This window comes from Chrysemys picta, chromosome 6 (genome assembly GCF_011386835.1).
Source record: "Chrysemys picta bellii isolate R12L10 chromosome 6, ASM1138683v2, whole genome shotgun sequence".
In the NCBI taxonomy this organism is placed as follows: domain Eukaryota; kingdom Metazoa; phylum Chordata; order Testudines; family Emydidae; genus Chrysemys; species Chrysemys picta.
In genome coordinates, this window is record NC_088796.1 from 77,644,639 (window position 1) to 77,661,192 (window position 16,554).

A 16,554-nucleotide genomic window follows, 5' to 3' on the forward strand; every position below is an offset into this window, starting at 1 on the left:
CAAAGGTAAGATGTTGGAACTCAGGAACACCACAATATTTAAAATAAGTGACTAGCTGTTAACAGTTTTTAATGTCTTTACAGCTGCTGGTGATCTTGATCTGATCCAGTGGTCTTGATCCAAAGCTCCGATGCTGGGCAAAAAGACTGCACCTTGACTCATAGGCGCCGACTCTGTGGGTGCTCTGGGGCTGGAGCACTCACAGAAAAAAATTGGTGGGTGGGAGCTCCCCGCCCCATCCCTCCCCCCCTGCTCCAGCTTACCTCTGCCTCCGCCTCCTCCGTGAGCACGCCACCGCATCCTGCTTCTCCCCCCTCCCTCCCAGCACTTGTGCTGCGAAACAGCTGATTCGCAGGGCAGGGAGGGAGGGAGGGGGGGAACACAGCGCGCTGGGGGAAGAGGTGGGACTGGGGTGGGGAACTGAGGAAGGGATCCAATAGGGGCAGGGAGGCGGCAGAGTTAGGAAGGGGATTTTGGGGATGGGGTTGGAATGGGGGCGGGGCCAGGGGAGGGGAAAGGGTGGAGTCGGGGTGGGGAAAGGGGCGTGGGCACCCACTGGCGCCGGAGAAAGTTGGCGCCTATCCCTTGACTGTCTCTATAACGGACAGCCCCCGAGCAATGGGTGCTCAGACTAATTTAATTTTTATTGCACATGCCAAAGTTCTGAGGTATGTAGCTCTCTCTACAGGAGCCAGTTGGAACTAATTCCAAATATCCGTTGGCTTCTTTCCTGCCAAAGTTCTGTAAAGAAGCTTCCCCAATATGGAGTCTGAGCTATCTTTTGCCTCAGACGCTGTGATGGACACCTAAACTCCATTTTGGAAAATGGGGTAACCTGTCTAACATGTACTAATAACAGTAAATGTAATAACAAACAGCTAAAAGTGCTTAGAACATTGTGAGAAACGTCATAAGGACTATATTGAGCATGAAATGAAAAAAAACATGCAACACAATGTTATGGTTGTTCTTTCAAAAGTTTACAAATGAACAATGAATTAATACAGCTTGGAAACTTTACTATGCAGAAGAAAAATGCTGTTTTTAACCATCTTAATTTAAATGAAACGAGCACAGAAACAGTTCCCTTACCTTGTCACATCTTTTTTTAAACGGTCCCTTTATTTTTTTTAGTAGTTTATGTTTAACACAATACTGTACTGTATTTGCTGCTTTTTGTTGTTGTTGTTGTTTTTTGTTTTGTCTCTAATGCTGCCTGATTGCATACTTCTGGTTCCAAATGAAGTATGTGGTTGATCAGGCACTTTATAACTCTGGTGTTCGGAACTCCGAGGTTCTACTTTATAGGGACTACTCATGCTTAAATTTCAGCATGTGCGTAAATGCTTTGCTGATGAGGGCCTAAATTGGAGCATTAATTTAAACCATACTTACAGAGAAGCATGCCACCTACAGGTTTATCAGCATCCTGTTCTACAGCACCTGGATTTTCCTTGGAAACCTTCCATCTAATTAAGAGTCAGACCCAAGACAGATTAGCTTGTAAAATCTTGGTAGTTTAAGGTGGACTGACTGCATACAAATAGGCAAAAGGGTTTTGTGCCAGGAAAACTAAGGAAAAACAGATATACACACCCTCACACACACTGATTTTTTTCAAAATTAGCTATTTTTTCCCACTGAATTTTCATTCACATTGAGGTAAATTATTAGAGGGTAATTCCAATTTATTCACCTTTATCAGACATGTACAATTTTGTCACTATTTTCATGTTATTGGAATAGCCTTCAATCCTGCCCTGCACTGACTTCAGTGAGAATAGGATAGGCGCATAGTACATCAAAATATCTTTCAACAACATATTTTTACAAAATCATCTACCAACATGAATAATTTTACAATATTTATACATGAATAGTAAATATTTCACAGTTGTTTTCCTCTACTGAAGTGAATGAAGGACTAGTAATTAACCTTGGCTTCCCAGACTGATCCTAGTCAAGTTAATGCATCTGTTGTCATTAGCGGTCACACTGGGTATGTCTATACTGCAGCTGGGAGTAAACCTCCCACCTTGGGTCCACAGACTCATGCTTGCAAGGCTCGTGCTAGTGCTCTAAAACGAACTGTGTAGATGGAGCTTTGGAACTATTACTTGGGACGGAGCTCAGGGTCTCAAGTTCCCCAACCCCTAATGTCAGAGCCTGAGCTCCAGCCCACACAGCTCATAGGCACCGACTCTGTGGGTGCTCCAGGGCTGGAGCACCAATGGAAAAAAATAGTGGGTGCTCAGCACCCACCAGCCACAGCTGTTTGGCAGCACTCCCTAATTAGCTGATCAGGGCACTTCCAAACAGCTGATTGGAGGCACTGCCAAACAGCTGTTTGTTGGCTGGGTGGGGTCAGGGAGAGGGTGGTGAGCAGGGAGTGGGTGGGGGCCTCGGGAGGGGGCGGAGCAAGGGCAGGGCCTTGGGGAAGAGGGTAGAGTGAGGGCAGGCCTCAGGGAAGGGGGTATAGTGGGGGGCGGGGCCTCAGGACAGAGCAGGGGGTGGAGCAATCCCCTGGGTAAAGAAAAACTCAATGCCTATGACACAGTTATTTTTAAAAAGCTTACATGAGCCTCACCAGCACAAGTCTGTGGCCCAGGACTGGGAGGCTCACTCCCAGATGCAGTATAGATTTACGCTATCAGCTCTCATCCCAGTGCAACATTATGGGAGACATCCCAACTACACTTTTTAAACCGAGGATGGACATTGTCTACCTGCGTGAGGTGGTGGGCCACAGCGAGCTGAACAGACATACAGTGCTGGCTCCTTCTCCTTGAGTCCAGTATTTACAGAGGCAGCGGGGGACCAAGAGGCAGGGAAGCATGTGTGGAAGAAGGAGAGCAGGGGGACAGTAGATATGGGAGAGGAAGCTGAAATGATGATTAGAGAGAGAGTGTGTAATCATCTTTTTCAAAAAGGGCAATATGCTTCTCACTGTTAAGGCAACTGAAATACATTAAATACTTTTACTTTTCCATGTAAGAAAGTTCTATAGTAGCCAATGGGAATGGTCTGCGCAATTGTGAACAGGAAGGGAAGAGGTATTTGTGACACTCTCTCTCAGTTCATACTATGAAAAAGTCTGAAAAGCCCTGAATCATGAGGTAAATCTTTAATCATTCAATAATAGACAATCTGACTTCCTCTACAATACACTTAGGCCACATCTATGCTATGAGAGTGATTTCCAGCTTCCATATACATACTTGTGCTACCACAGTGACACTAGTATTTTTAATGAGCTAGTTCAGATGAGAGCTAGCACACATATGTCTATGGGACCTGGGAATCAAATGCCTAACTTGCAGTGTAGACACAGCCTTATACATAGAATACCAGGGTTGGAAGGGACCTCAGGAGGTACTCAAAGCAGGACCAATCCCCAGACAGATTTTTGCCCCAAATGGCCCCCTCAAGAATTGAATTCACAACCCTGGGTTTAGCAGGTGAATGCTCAAACCACTGAGCTATCCCTCCTCCCACAACAGGTGGAGGAACTTTTTGAGACAATCCAGAAAGGAATTTCTGGTACTAGAATTCATAGAAGACTTATGTATTTCATTAAACAGAGAACCAGCTTTATGCAGTATGACTATGATTAACAGTGCCATTTAAACTTTAGTGGTCATCTTCCATCCATGATCATTGCAAGAGCCATCCTACCAATATAGTTCTCAGGGCTCTGCTTGATATGCCTATACCAACATAGCCTAGTCTCTCTCATCTTGCCTTTAACTGGAGCAACCTGCTTTGGGCCCCTTATAACCTCATTTCATTTCCTGTCATGGTGTGTCCAACCATTCACTATCTCAACATCTTCATTTCCATGGTGGAGACTATTGCGTAGCCTAATCACTATTTAATGATTTAGCCACAGTGGAACAGTCATTGCAGGAGGCAGTAGAGGGGGAAGGCACTCTGTAGTCCAGGGGTTAGGGCACACACACCCCCAGGAAGTAGGAGACCCTAGGTCCTGATGTCCTGATTTTATAGGGACAGTCTCGATTTTTGGAGCTTTTTCTTACACAGGCACCTATTATCCCCCACCCACTGTCCCAGTTTTTCATACTTGCTATCTGGTCACCCTACCCTGGGTCCAGTCCCCTGCTTTAATCATGCCTTCATTATTTAATACACAATGGAACAGCTTCACCAGGAGAGACTGAGGAAGCCTCCACATCAGAATGTCCCAAAGATCAGTGGTTAGAGCACTCTTGGCAGGTAGGTGGCCCCTTGTTCAAATCCTTTCTTGCTCCTTCAGCAGAGTGGGGAACTGAATCTGGGTCTCCCACATCCCAGGTTCTCTAAACACTGGGCGAAAAATTATAAGGTGGGCCACATCTCCTCCTGGTGCTGCCATTTTGTGTGGAGAGAGGCAGGTGCCTAATCATTCCTGCAAGAAACATCTGAGACATTTCAGCCTCCTGATTCCAGGCGGTGGCATCCCATTTGTGGATCACTAAGAAGAGGTAGTCATCTCCCTGCAGCCCAATTTGAGTGCCTATCTCTGAGGGAGATGTGGGGCATAGTACATATCCCTTTCCTCAGCAGTTCCCACTGGCTAGCTTATCTGGCTCCCTTCCTTGTGTGCTGGCTTTTGTGACTCATATTCTTAGATGCTTATCTCTTCCCATTCATTGTATAGGCAGCCCAAGTGCCTAACTCAACTTTGTGGATCACTGCGGTATTCCTGTGATTTTTCTAGGTCTTTAAAAGTTAGGCTTTTTTTTCAACTCTGAGAGTCATGGCACCTAAGTCCCTTCATGGATCCTATCCTAAGCCTCTAGAGTTGTCACTCTCATCCTTCTCCACAACTTTAAGTGCCTTTCTTTTCTCCCTCCACCTAGTACCTCTGCTCACATGCTACATTGTCTGAGGGTTGGCAAAAGAGACCTCAGTCCTTTTTTACTTCCATGGCAGAGCAGATGGGTATATATTTGTGTGGCTTCTATGACCTGATATTGGGCCACTGCAGGGAGGCAATAAGCTGATTAAAGAGTGGGGGGCTTCAAGGGGACTTCTAGTTGCATTTTGCAGCTCCAATAGCAGTAAGAGCTTGCTGAAGTTAGGGTGACTATTTGGCATTCATGGAATCCAAAGCTTTGGAGACATTGGGGTGAGATTTTATGCCCATAAATAAAACTTTGTTTGGATGCACACACTGAGCTCTTATTACTTTCAGGAGAGACCTCTCATGTGCATCTATACTCAGAATTTGGCTCCCAGAATGTCTGCTGTGACTTTATAATAAATCACTTGTTCGGCTTCTTTTAAAAATACATCTTTTTTTCCCCTCTACTGGTCCTGTGCTGGAGATGAGCGAGGCAAAACAGAGTTATGGAAAGAGAAAAGGGAGCTTGGCAGGGAGCAGTACTCGGAATATAAATTCCATCTGAACTCAGTATGTCCTGGAAAGGCCTGTGATTCAAGGGTGGCAATAATATAATCCCATGAATTACATATTTTCCAAAAATGCATATCTATAATTAATTTGCTAATTACACACCATTAATTTATCTCCCCTTCCCTGGTAGCCCCCTCCAGTGAATTAACCATAGTAATCCTAGTTAATGAATTGGGAAACATGAATGATCCTAATAACCAAAGGCCACCTTAGTTTTCCCCTTTTGTCTAAAATTGTATGGAAGCTCAATAATTATATTTGCAGTGTGATGGCTACCTACAGAAACAAAAATGAATCATAATCTGGCTCTAAAGCAACTTCATAATTTGACTTTATAGGCAGCTTATTAAATATTAAATAGGACAGAAATATTAAATAGGATACTTCAGTGGACTCTAGAAAGTTTCTTATCATGTTAATCAGTAAGCTCTCTGACAAAGTCTTTAAAATGTTTCTCTGCAGCCTCACTGATCAAAAGCAGATGGCTGTCATTAGGCATTTTAAATCTGACTCTACTACAGTACAAGAGCTCAGACCTTGGTTCTTTGTGTATCTATGTTTATGACCATGACCTCTTCACTACTTAATCTAAATCTGTAGTCCCCTGTAGGCTGAAGATACCATATTGCTGATGTACACAAATACACAGTGTATATGTTTACAAAAGAGCTGTTCCAAATACACACTGTCAGGGACTTATCCATGGCAATTGAATCTCAGCTGAATGATGTGCATAGTATTCTATTTCATACTAAATTAGATCTTCACCAACTACAGTGTTATTCTTGCTATTTCTGTAAACAATGCTAAACCCAGCTAAATCCATATCTGAGACTGAATCTGAGCAGAATGTTCTCAATCCACTAACATACAAACACCATCAGAGATAAAGTGTGACACCTCATTCACTGTAATTAGAGCTCATTAGAACCTGCCTTGATTCTAACAAAGGTGAATCCAAAGCTCTTATTTGACAGTTTAATGAGGATCTGAAATGAATAGTATTGCTAATGAGAATTTGAAATTAATCAGTTATTATTATTAACAACTCCAAAAAAAAAAAATACTAAAAATTAGATTATATAGGATAATTTACAAAAATGGGAACAGTCAAAGTGAAATGTTAAAGTAACAGACTATTTTCAGGCCAAAAACATTGACTATATTTTTAATAGAGAGAATTCAGACATTTGTAAATAAGAGGAATTTTCCTCATCCATTCAGAGGTTTCCTTCTATTTAAAATTTATAGAAAAGATATCTCAAAAAATGCTGTGACAAGAAATAAATGTAAGTTAAATAAAAAGCTTTTTACTTTACTGCGAGGGGAAACTATGATAAATAAATAGAACCTGATTCTGCACCCCTGGTGAGTGAGGTTTACAGGATTGGGCCCCTAAACAACAGTAATGTCTGCTCTATTAGTTATTAAGCTCTAATTTAAGAACCCACTCTGCTTTTCCTTCACTTCAGCCTTTCTCATTGGTCCAAGCTATTCAGAAACATGGACTGCAAACTGTGAAGATTACTGCAGTGCTGATTCGAAATTTAATCCTTTGGTAAGCAGAGAATTGGGGAGAAGCATTGCACGTTTAACAAAGGCTGTTGTTTTGAATAACACATCTTCAAATCTTTTAAAGAGTTGCCTCCTCTGGAAACATTGTGCTGGAAAGGAGACAGCTGAGAGAAGAGAATAGCATATGCTGGTCTGATAATACGCTCCTGATTCAGTATGTGATTTTTATTCCCTTTCTTCCTTCCTTCCTTCCTTCCTCTGCCTGCACATATAGTTGATTTGAATCAGGTGGGTTTAGCTACCCAAGAAGGCAAAATAACCCTTCCTAGCAATTTGTCTGAGTTTAGAATTGATCAGTAACAATTTTTTCTCCATTTTTTGGTAAAGTGGAGTAGCCAACTGACCTCTCTGTGCTATTTAATTTGTGATGTATCCCTATCGTGTCAGCTCTTATTCATCTCCTTCCTGCTCTAAATAGTCCTACTCTTTTAAAAACCTCCTCCAATGGCCATTTTCTGTATCTATAATCATTTTCATTGCCCTTTACTATATCATCTGATATTTTCCCATTTGAGATGGGTTGGCAATAAAATATTGTATTCAAAGTGAGAGCATTCCAGTGATTTGCTTTATAAAATGACATTATAACATTATTAGTGCTACAATCTGTACTGTGCCTAAAACAATCTTAACATTTTGTTTTCTTTTTGGCTAGTGCAGCATATGGACAAGATATTTGTATTGAATTCCTGACTGTGATAAATTGGGCTTCTTGCTGAGTGGTTTCCCATTAATTTACATGGGTATTTTAAACAGTTCTTTCCAATTTACAAATACCTGAGATTCAGTTTTATTGCCTACTGTTCTTAGGGTGTTAAGAAATCCCTCACTAGCCTCTCTAATCAGAAGTAATCAAAAATGTTGTGTCATTTTTGCCAGTGTTCACCCCTGTCCTACATCATTAATAAATATAGCACATAACACATGTCCTAGTACAAATTCTTGGGGCAACCCGCTATTATCCTCATTCCATGTTGAAAATTTACCATTTATTCCTACTCTTCGTTTTCTACTCTGGGCCAGTGTCTGATCCATGGCAGTACTTTGTCTCTCACCCCATTACTACTTAGTTTCCTTAAGTGCCTGATGTGATGCACATAATCAAATGATTTTTTAAAGTTCAAATACATATATGCCAGTTTTCCTTTATCTACTATTCAGTTGAGTCCCAGGTGTCATCAAAGCTGATGGGCCATCACCTATCAAGTGTCCATCCTTTAGCAAGAAAAAGGGGCAGGAACAAACAGATCAGCAGCTTAGCAAACAATTTAGTAAATTTCTCCCCCCCCCCCACTCCCCCAGTCTCCTTGCTCTCAGATGGAAAGAACTTTATCTAGGGGTTACTCTCAGGGAAAGGCATTTCAAAGGGTAACTGAACTATAAAAGTGAAGGAAAAAACACCCTAAATTATCTCTCCCTATCCATCTTTTTCTTTTCCATCTAACACAACAAAGGAATCCAGCTCTTTAACTTTGGGAGGGATCCTGACCTGAAGATCGGTCTGTAATTCAGTTGGAAGCAAGTGGTAAGAATTTTACCTTAAAACAAGCCCAGTTTGTAAAGTTTTAGTACTAGGAAGAATTTTATCTTTATATTTCTTGTAATCTCTGACTTTAATGCTTTTAATACTTGTACTCACTTAAAACCTGTCTCTGTAGTTAAATAATTTTTTTTTGTTCTTTAATCAAAATTAATCTGGTGTTGTGAACTGTGTGGGTAACTCCATTTAAGGTGGCAAGGTACTGTTTATTGTTCCTTTACAAGGACTGTCTGTCTATCAACTTACAGTTGTTATCTGAACTGTCCAGGAGAGGGCTGGACAGTGCAATACAGAATACACATTTGGGGAGAAGTGTCTTGGAGTCACCCTGCATGTGGTAACCAAGGCTGGTAACCAAGGCTGGCAGAAGCCAGAGTGTGATTGCAGTGTGCTGGCAGGCTGCAGTTATGCACAGACATTGAGGATGTGACTTGCATGTTGGAAGGTGATTTGTGAGTGACCCAGGTGGGAGCTACAGCAGGAAGGCATTGTAAGGCATCCAAGGTTGCAAGGAAGCCACGACAGCCCCTCACTTGTCTGGATTGCACCCCAAAAGGTCATTGGCAGTCTAACAAGTTAGCCTCACAGAGTGAGATCTTGGCCACATTGAAATCAGTGGTAAAACTCTCGTTGATTTCACTGGGGAATTTTCACACACAGAGGATTTCACACACAGACCTTGCTCTAGGGAGAAGGTAGCTGAATAAAGAATTCATATGTCTGAAATCAGCTTTAGGCAACTGCCTCAGAGAGGGAAGACCCTCCTAAGTAGGGGAAACAGCCTCCATAACTACTGAGCAAGGGAGCTTCCGCAACCTCTACTGCTGTTGGATAATAACTTGGGCTTAATCCCATAAGAATGAAACATATAAAAATGTTTGCAAAATACAAGTCATTTGGTTTTTCTTTTATTTTTGCTTCCTGAAATTTTTGTCACACTTTGATCCGCTTCTAACATATTTCCACAAATCAATACAACAGACAACATTTTAAAGTATTTTCTGAGGCAGAACACACAAATTAATGCCTGCACAGCAAGGGTTCTGTGTATTGCACATAACTGAGTCTGCTGTTGGCCTCCCTCCAATGATCTTTTGAAACCAGTTATAAGAAATAAGAAATCTAATGGGATATGAAAAGCTGGGCCCTCCCCTTCCATATAGAACTATAAGTGAAACAACAACACAAGAAACTGGCAATTGGCTCTTGAGGTGTCACACAAGCAAGTGAAGCATTACCAGAGAACTCATTCACTGAACCTAACTGACACAAACAACAACAAACCAAAATTAGTCAAAGCATATGCCTAGGGCAATCTATTGCTGTTTTTTTATTTATGTTTTTCTAAAGCATCCTTCTCTTTAGGTTTCTCTGATGGATTCTGTGATACAAAAATCCTGCTGTAACTAAATGCTATATTCTGAGGGCACAATCGATAATGATACAGTAAGCTTTTTTTTTAATCTTCCACTGTGATTGCACAAACACTACTTTTCCCTCACGGCCCTTTCACTGGGTTTCTGTATTAGAAGCAAAAAAGATAATGGACTTTCCAAGGAATGAGTTTGGTGAATAGGAGGAGGAGGAAATTTTTCTGCTGCCAATGTCACATCTTCCTCTGCTTTATGATCTATTCCTTTTTCAGCTAAAAATCTTCAGAGGCTTATTAAAACATTTATATTTTCTCCCTTTGTTAGTCTCTCTCATCTTTCCCTCAAAAGTCATCTCTTTTCATTTCTGCAGAATTTTTTTCATTTCCCTATTTATTTGATATCTCTTCTATAACCTTCCAGCCCACAACTCTTCATCAATTTTTTCTCTTGCGGTTTCTTACTTACCCATCTCTCTCACATGCACCATATTTGCTACGTTTTTCCAAACAGCATAGAAGCCAATAACAGGACGTATTGCCCAAACTGTGGTCTCAAGTCATGTTTACACTATAGGCACTACAGCAGTGTGGCTATGGCACTATAGGTATGCCACTGTAACATTGTAATGTAGATGCAGACTACAGTGATAGAAGGGGTTTTTCCATTGCTGTGGGAACGCCACCTCCTCAAGCAACAGTAGTTAGGCTGACAGAAGTATTCTTCTGTTGACCTAATTGCATCTACACCATGGGTTAGGTCAGCATAGTTACAGTATTTGGGGGTGTGCATTTTTCATACCTCTGAGTGCTGTAGTTTTGTCAACCTAAGACTATGCATATGGCATGTAGAGACATACACTGCACGCCCCCATAGCCTGGATATAAATAGCAGTGTAGACAGTGAGGCTCTGCTTAGGTGAGCTTATACTTTATATGGCTCTCTACACAGCTGTCCTTCTTCACCTGTTTATACTGCTGTTCATAGGTGCGGACTCTGTGGGTGCTCCAGAGCATCCTCTGGGTAGAGAGGAAATCAGCGCTTATACTGCTGTTTTTAGCAGTGTAGTGTCCCACTGCCGGAGCCTTCCCCTGCCATAGCGAAAGGCTCCAGCAGTAGGGAAAGGATCTGGAAGCAGGGAGACAGCAGGGAAAGAGTCTGGCTGCTCGTGGCTGCCAGAGCCTTTCCCTTCTGTCTCACCAACTTGCCAGAGCCTTTCACGGCCATATGTAACCGCACTCCTCAGTGTTGATGCAGACTGCTTTTCACTGCAGTATGTAGCTACAGATACCCTACATACTGCCACCAGTGTAGACAAGACTTAAGTTTAAATCTCAGGTCCCAGGATAAGTCCAGAGGAAGTCCATGAATTTTTGCTAACAATTTCCATTTTACATTGGTGAAACAGAATTTGGTTCCTTGAAGTATAGCCAAGGGGAGAATTTGGCTAGTATATGTAGTGATATATTCACAGCATAAACCAATGATTATATTACCACATCTAGTATAGAACATTGTTTTTAAGCAATAAAAAAGCATTAACAGCTCCATAGGAGCAATTTCAGTGCCTTCTGTGAGTGCACATTAAGAGTAAAGCACAAATCTCATTTCAGTCCAAATGAGTTCATTGACATGATACCAGATCTGGAGGTGGAAGAATTTAGAAGACTTTGGCCCTCTCTGTGCTAAGGAAATGATGATGTAAGTACACCAGTGCAAACACCCAGCGGCAGATCTTCAGCTAGGGTAAATTATCATCACTCCATTCACCTCAATGGAATTTGACAATTTACACCAGTAGAGGATTGCCCACCAATGTTAATGTAGTGAATGCACCAGCATAGAGCAGGGTTTACTCCTTACTCCACCGTATTGGATTAAGCTGCACTAGTCTAGTGTAAGACCAGTTAAAAACATCTGCATTAGGGGTTTACACCAATATTAGCCCACTGTGAATTCACTTAATGTAGGTCCAGATTTTTCCCTCAGTGCAACATCCATTGAAGAATGATGGGAGTAGTATGATCTTAAATGGGAGCATCATTTGGCACCGAAGCCTCAGACTAGTCCAATGAAAGGGTCTTGTCTGTCATTTGAGGTGGAAGTACCAGATATGAACTCTTATCTTTCCCCTCCCCTTTATAAAAGGCATCCTGGAGGGTGGGAGCTATGAGAGATAGTCTCAAGGAAAGATTTAACATAATACAACCTGCAAAGAATATCTGTAAATCCTCTGATTCCACTTAGGTTGTTTCATTTGGAAATCATTGTTTCTCATGCAGACTGCATGTCAATTACTGAAGGTATGCATCTGGCTTTAGAATCTACCTTATTTATTACACTTATTATGGCATGGATATGGAGGACACTAACCATAATATGTGAAATCAGATTCTTTCACTGCTGCATTACAAATCTCATTGGAAGCAATGAATTTGCTTTATTTAGACCTATTCCACATTAACAGGTAGGGGAATATAGATTTTTTCATCCTTATAAACAAGAAAGACTTGTTAGTGATTTACCTCTGATGTTTATGGATTTCTTTTTAGCGCATACAGTATACGGCAAATTGTTTTTAGGCAATAAACAATAATTGTATTTTAGGATACAGAGGTGTTAGTGCCATATTATATTCAGAACTCTGGTAAATGTCTCTGATCTATTTTTCTTGTGCAGACATAAAAATACAAAGACAAACAATGCTCCTAGGCTACCTTTCTCTCTCTCTCTCTCTCTCTTTCTATTTTGTGATCAGTGGTACTTACTAAAATGTGCTAAATATAAATATGCCACAAATGAATGTCGGCAATTATGCCAGTTGCTACCCTTCAAGGACTCAGTGAAAAGAGAGAGGGTTTTAATCTAAAGCAGCTTTACAAGGCAACAGAGCTAAAAGTTAATTAGAAATTAATTCCATATTCTGCGTAAATTATTTATGTTAAATCATGTGTAACTGTATAAATAATATACATTTAAACTGACTATTGTAAACATAAAATAATTAACAATAAAGGGAAAATATTATTCAGTAATAGAATCCTTTTGCCAAGTCCAATTTAATTTTCTCACTCATAACGCTAAATGATAATCTTACATTTGTACTTTATATGCAAGTCACAACAGTTCTGTTCATATCTGTACTCTCTCTCTCTCTCTCTCTCTTGCATATATTCAGGCTATTTGCAAAATTCCCATTGTCTGAGGCTGTACAACAAAAAACATACATTAGTCAGTTCAGTGTATTTTTTTTTTCAAAATTAATGCAACTTAATTCTGTTAGAAAATGAACTGAGGTGTAAAGTAGGCAAAATTTAGGAACAAATCCTCAAGATTCTCCTTGCTTGAGGTTCTCAGAATCTAACCCAAATGCTGAAAATAGATGTCACACAACACTATTATATTTTGGTAACCATTCTTTTCTGATCAGGCAATTGATGCTTGTATAATGCTATATGAACAGTTTGTATTAAATACATTCTAATGAAGAGCCTGTGCCTAATATGTAGATACCTGAGAACTCCTCTCACAAAACATTAATTGATTTTTTTTTTTCATTCATGTCTGGCAGCAACAAATACTGAGCAGCTTTCGCTTTGTTAGTGTAGGTGTTGTTAATGCACTTTCCGCATCCATTTAAATGCAAATCCTCTTGCAAATAATCACTTGGAGGGGAAAAGAAAAAAATATGTTCAGCTGAAGACAAAGCTGGAGGGATAATAGAAAGCATGAATAGCGTGCACAACAAAACAAAAACTTTGGATCTCCAAATGAAAAACACATTAACTATGGCATAGAAAAATTTTCAGTAGATTATTACAGTACAGTTGCATGCAAACATGATTCCCAAAAGGTGAAACAAAATGAATTAATTTTAATGATATAGCTATATGAATGTGCTTGTGTGTGTGTGTGTAATACACTACTGGTATTCATGTTGGACCCATAAACTACACCCAAAATATTGGCTTCATCAAACATTTGTTCTTACACAATGAATTGAAAGCTTTGGAATCATTTCACTCATTCGTATTACTGTATGGTTATATAATGCTTTGGGGATGGCATTTTTCAGGAGAATAGGAAATGAACTGGGACTCAATAAACATAATTACACTTGAGAACACCAACCCTGAGCCAACTCACTCTGGGGAGATTTAGTACTATGCTCATGGCAAAATTTACACCCTTCTCAAGGCACATTTATGTGGAAAAGCACTCTAAAAAGTAAAAACAAAACAAAAAAATGTTCCCGTCTCATTATAATATGAAAAAAGTAGCCCTACTGGCTCAGATTCTGAAATAAAATAGCCTATCTGACATGTAGTGTGTTACCATGGTTATATAAAGCACTTTAATTTTGCTGTATTGCAAATTTCATGGTTACCATTTGATAGTCCCAACATAAAAACAAAATTTACAAGAATTATTCAAGACATGCAATGGAAGAGATACAACACTATTTAGGCAGCATTATTCAGTATGCACACCAGTTTGTGGAGGCATCATGTTTCTTGAAGACAGTGATTGGCTGGGAATTGATTTCCTTGGCTACTCAGAAACCTGAGAGCCAAAGAAAATTAATCAATGTATTTTGTGATGATATGCCTAGATTGTGCTTTGAGGGCACAGCCATTCACTAGGAGCAATGGGGAATTGCATCACCTCAAATGCAGCTTGAGGAGCGATTTTGCCTTTAAAATGGCATGAGTTTCTCCCGTTATGCCTGCCCGTTCCCTAGACCTCAGAAACTGTGTTTCTCCTGGTCCTTGTATATCTGCAAATATCGTGTGAGCAAAACCATTACATCTCACATTTGCATAATTTGAAAAAAAACTGGTACAGATTGCCAATGGGAGAGCCGGAGGAGGAAGAGAGCTCCAGAAAGGGGGATGTAAAGAAGGCAGGTGTGAGAGAGGGAAATCTGGTGTGGGCTGGGAGCAGCACTAATTCAGAGAAATGAAGAAAAGAGGGAGAAGTGATTCATTGTGGGCGGGGAGAAGCCAGAACTCATTGGAGTGTCTGTGTGTGTGTTTGGGGGAGAGGTGTATAGAGAGAGCTGATTGAAGGAGTTGTTGCTCCTCCCTGCCAGGAGAGTGCAAGAGGCTCTCACACTCCCTAGTACATGCATCTCTCTCTCTCTCTCTCTCTCTCTCTCCAGCCCCGGCATTTTACTCTGACGTACCCATGCATCCCCTGTTCCTGCTGGATTTCTAGGGAAGAAGCTAGCCCTTCACCCCCCAAAGGCCTGGCTGGATCAGAAGCTCTTCTCCCTCCCCCATCCTTCACAGACCTGAAGAGGGTGGTAGCTCCAGTGGAAACTTCTTTCCTCCATACAGGCCTGGGAGGGTAGATACCGAAACAGGTTCTTGCCCTCCTCCAAGCCCTGAAGTTACAGGGGTAGAGAGGAAAGGGGGGGAGGAGCAGTGAAGACCCACCCATTTTTACACAGGAGGGAAGGAGGAAGAGGTGTGGGAAAGAACCCAAGCAGCTCATGGCTGATCCTGAAAAGCAGACAATCAGATGGGGAGTTCCCCATAGCCTAACCGTTTTCCACCACAGCAGGATGTGAAAAAAAAAACATATTCTATGGGGAACACCCATATAAGGTGACCACCTTTTCGAAAGGTAAAAGCAGGACACATGTAGGAGCCCTGCTGCCCTCTGTGGCCCTGCCCCCTGCTCCTCCTCTTCCCCAAGGGGCCCCACCCCCAGCCAGACTGGAAGCTGGACCTGGGCCATGGTAAGTGCAGCCCAGGGAGCCTGGACTTCTGTGCGGAGCCATGGACCCTCCACCTGCTCTGAGCGGGAGGCTAGGGGAGGGGCTGAGAGAAGCCCCCAGCCCATGTCCCTGCCCCCTGAGGCACACCAACCAGGGCAGGTAATGTGTCTGGAGTGCTCCACAGCAGCCTGGACTCTCTGGGCAGCTCTTCTTGCCCGGCTTCAGCTTCATGGCAAGGTGGGGCTAAGGCCCACCTCAGTCCCCACCCCACCCCCACCAGGAAGAGACTGGCACTGCCCCTGAGTCTCGGGCAGGCAGAGAGTGGTGCCACAGGGAAGCCAGGACCAATGCTGTCCTGGAGTCATTCAACCAGGGACTGGGACTTGAACTTTGCATTTCAAGACTGACCTGCCCAATCTGGGATGGGTGATCACCCTACATCCATAGAGTTGGCAGGCCTGCTCTTGTGTGGGATGCACAAGGGACAGTCACACTCTGGCAATGTTGGTAGTTATTTATTTTCGTTCACATAGGTAGCAATAGTACTTCTTTTCACTTCCTGCCTCATCTTGTCTATTGCCTTGACTTTTTGCTGTTCTTCTAGATCAGATGAGTAATAATAAACATAATTAGAGCTAAGCGAATAATTTGCAATGAATAATTTATCAGATTAATTTAGCCTCTTTCTGCTTGTGGAATATCTGTGAGCAGATCGTGATTTATTTTAATGTATTCATTATTCTAATTTATTCAAAAATGTACACTGTGAAGTTTGCTGTGTGTATTAAATACTGAAAATTCCATCTGTATTGCCCAACTGTGATCAATCAGATAAATCACATGATATTGATTCTGTCCCCTGATTGGATGACCACTTGGGCACAAGTGAATACTTGCATGTGCTAATTAAAATTCACTTTTGTTACAGGAC

The 16,554-nt window shown here is 41.6% G+C and overlaps 1 long non-coding RNA gene across 1 annotated transcript; it reads left to right on the forward strand.

The window, feature by feature from the left end:
- The first annotated feature begins 6,850 nt into the window (after positions 1–6,850).
- On the forward strand, positions 6,851–8,517 carry LOC135972480 (uncharacterized). The gene is made up of 3 exons (XR_010588938.1): positions 6,851–6,974; positions 7,056–7,145; positions 8,446–8,517. It is a non-coding gene; the product is annotated as an uncharacterized LOC135972480 (long non-coding RNA).
- The last annotated feature ends 8,037 nt before the right edge of the window (positions 8,518–16,554 follow it).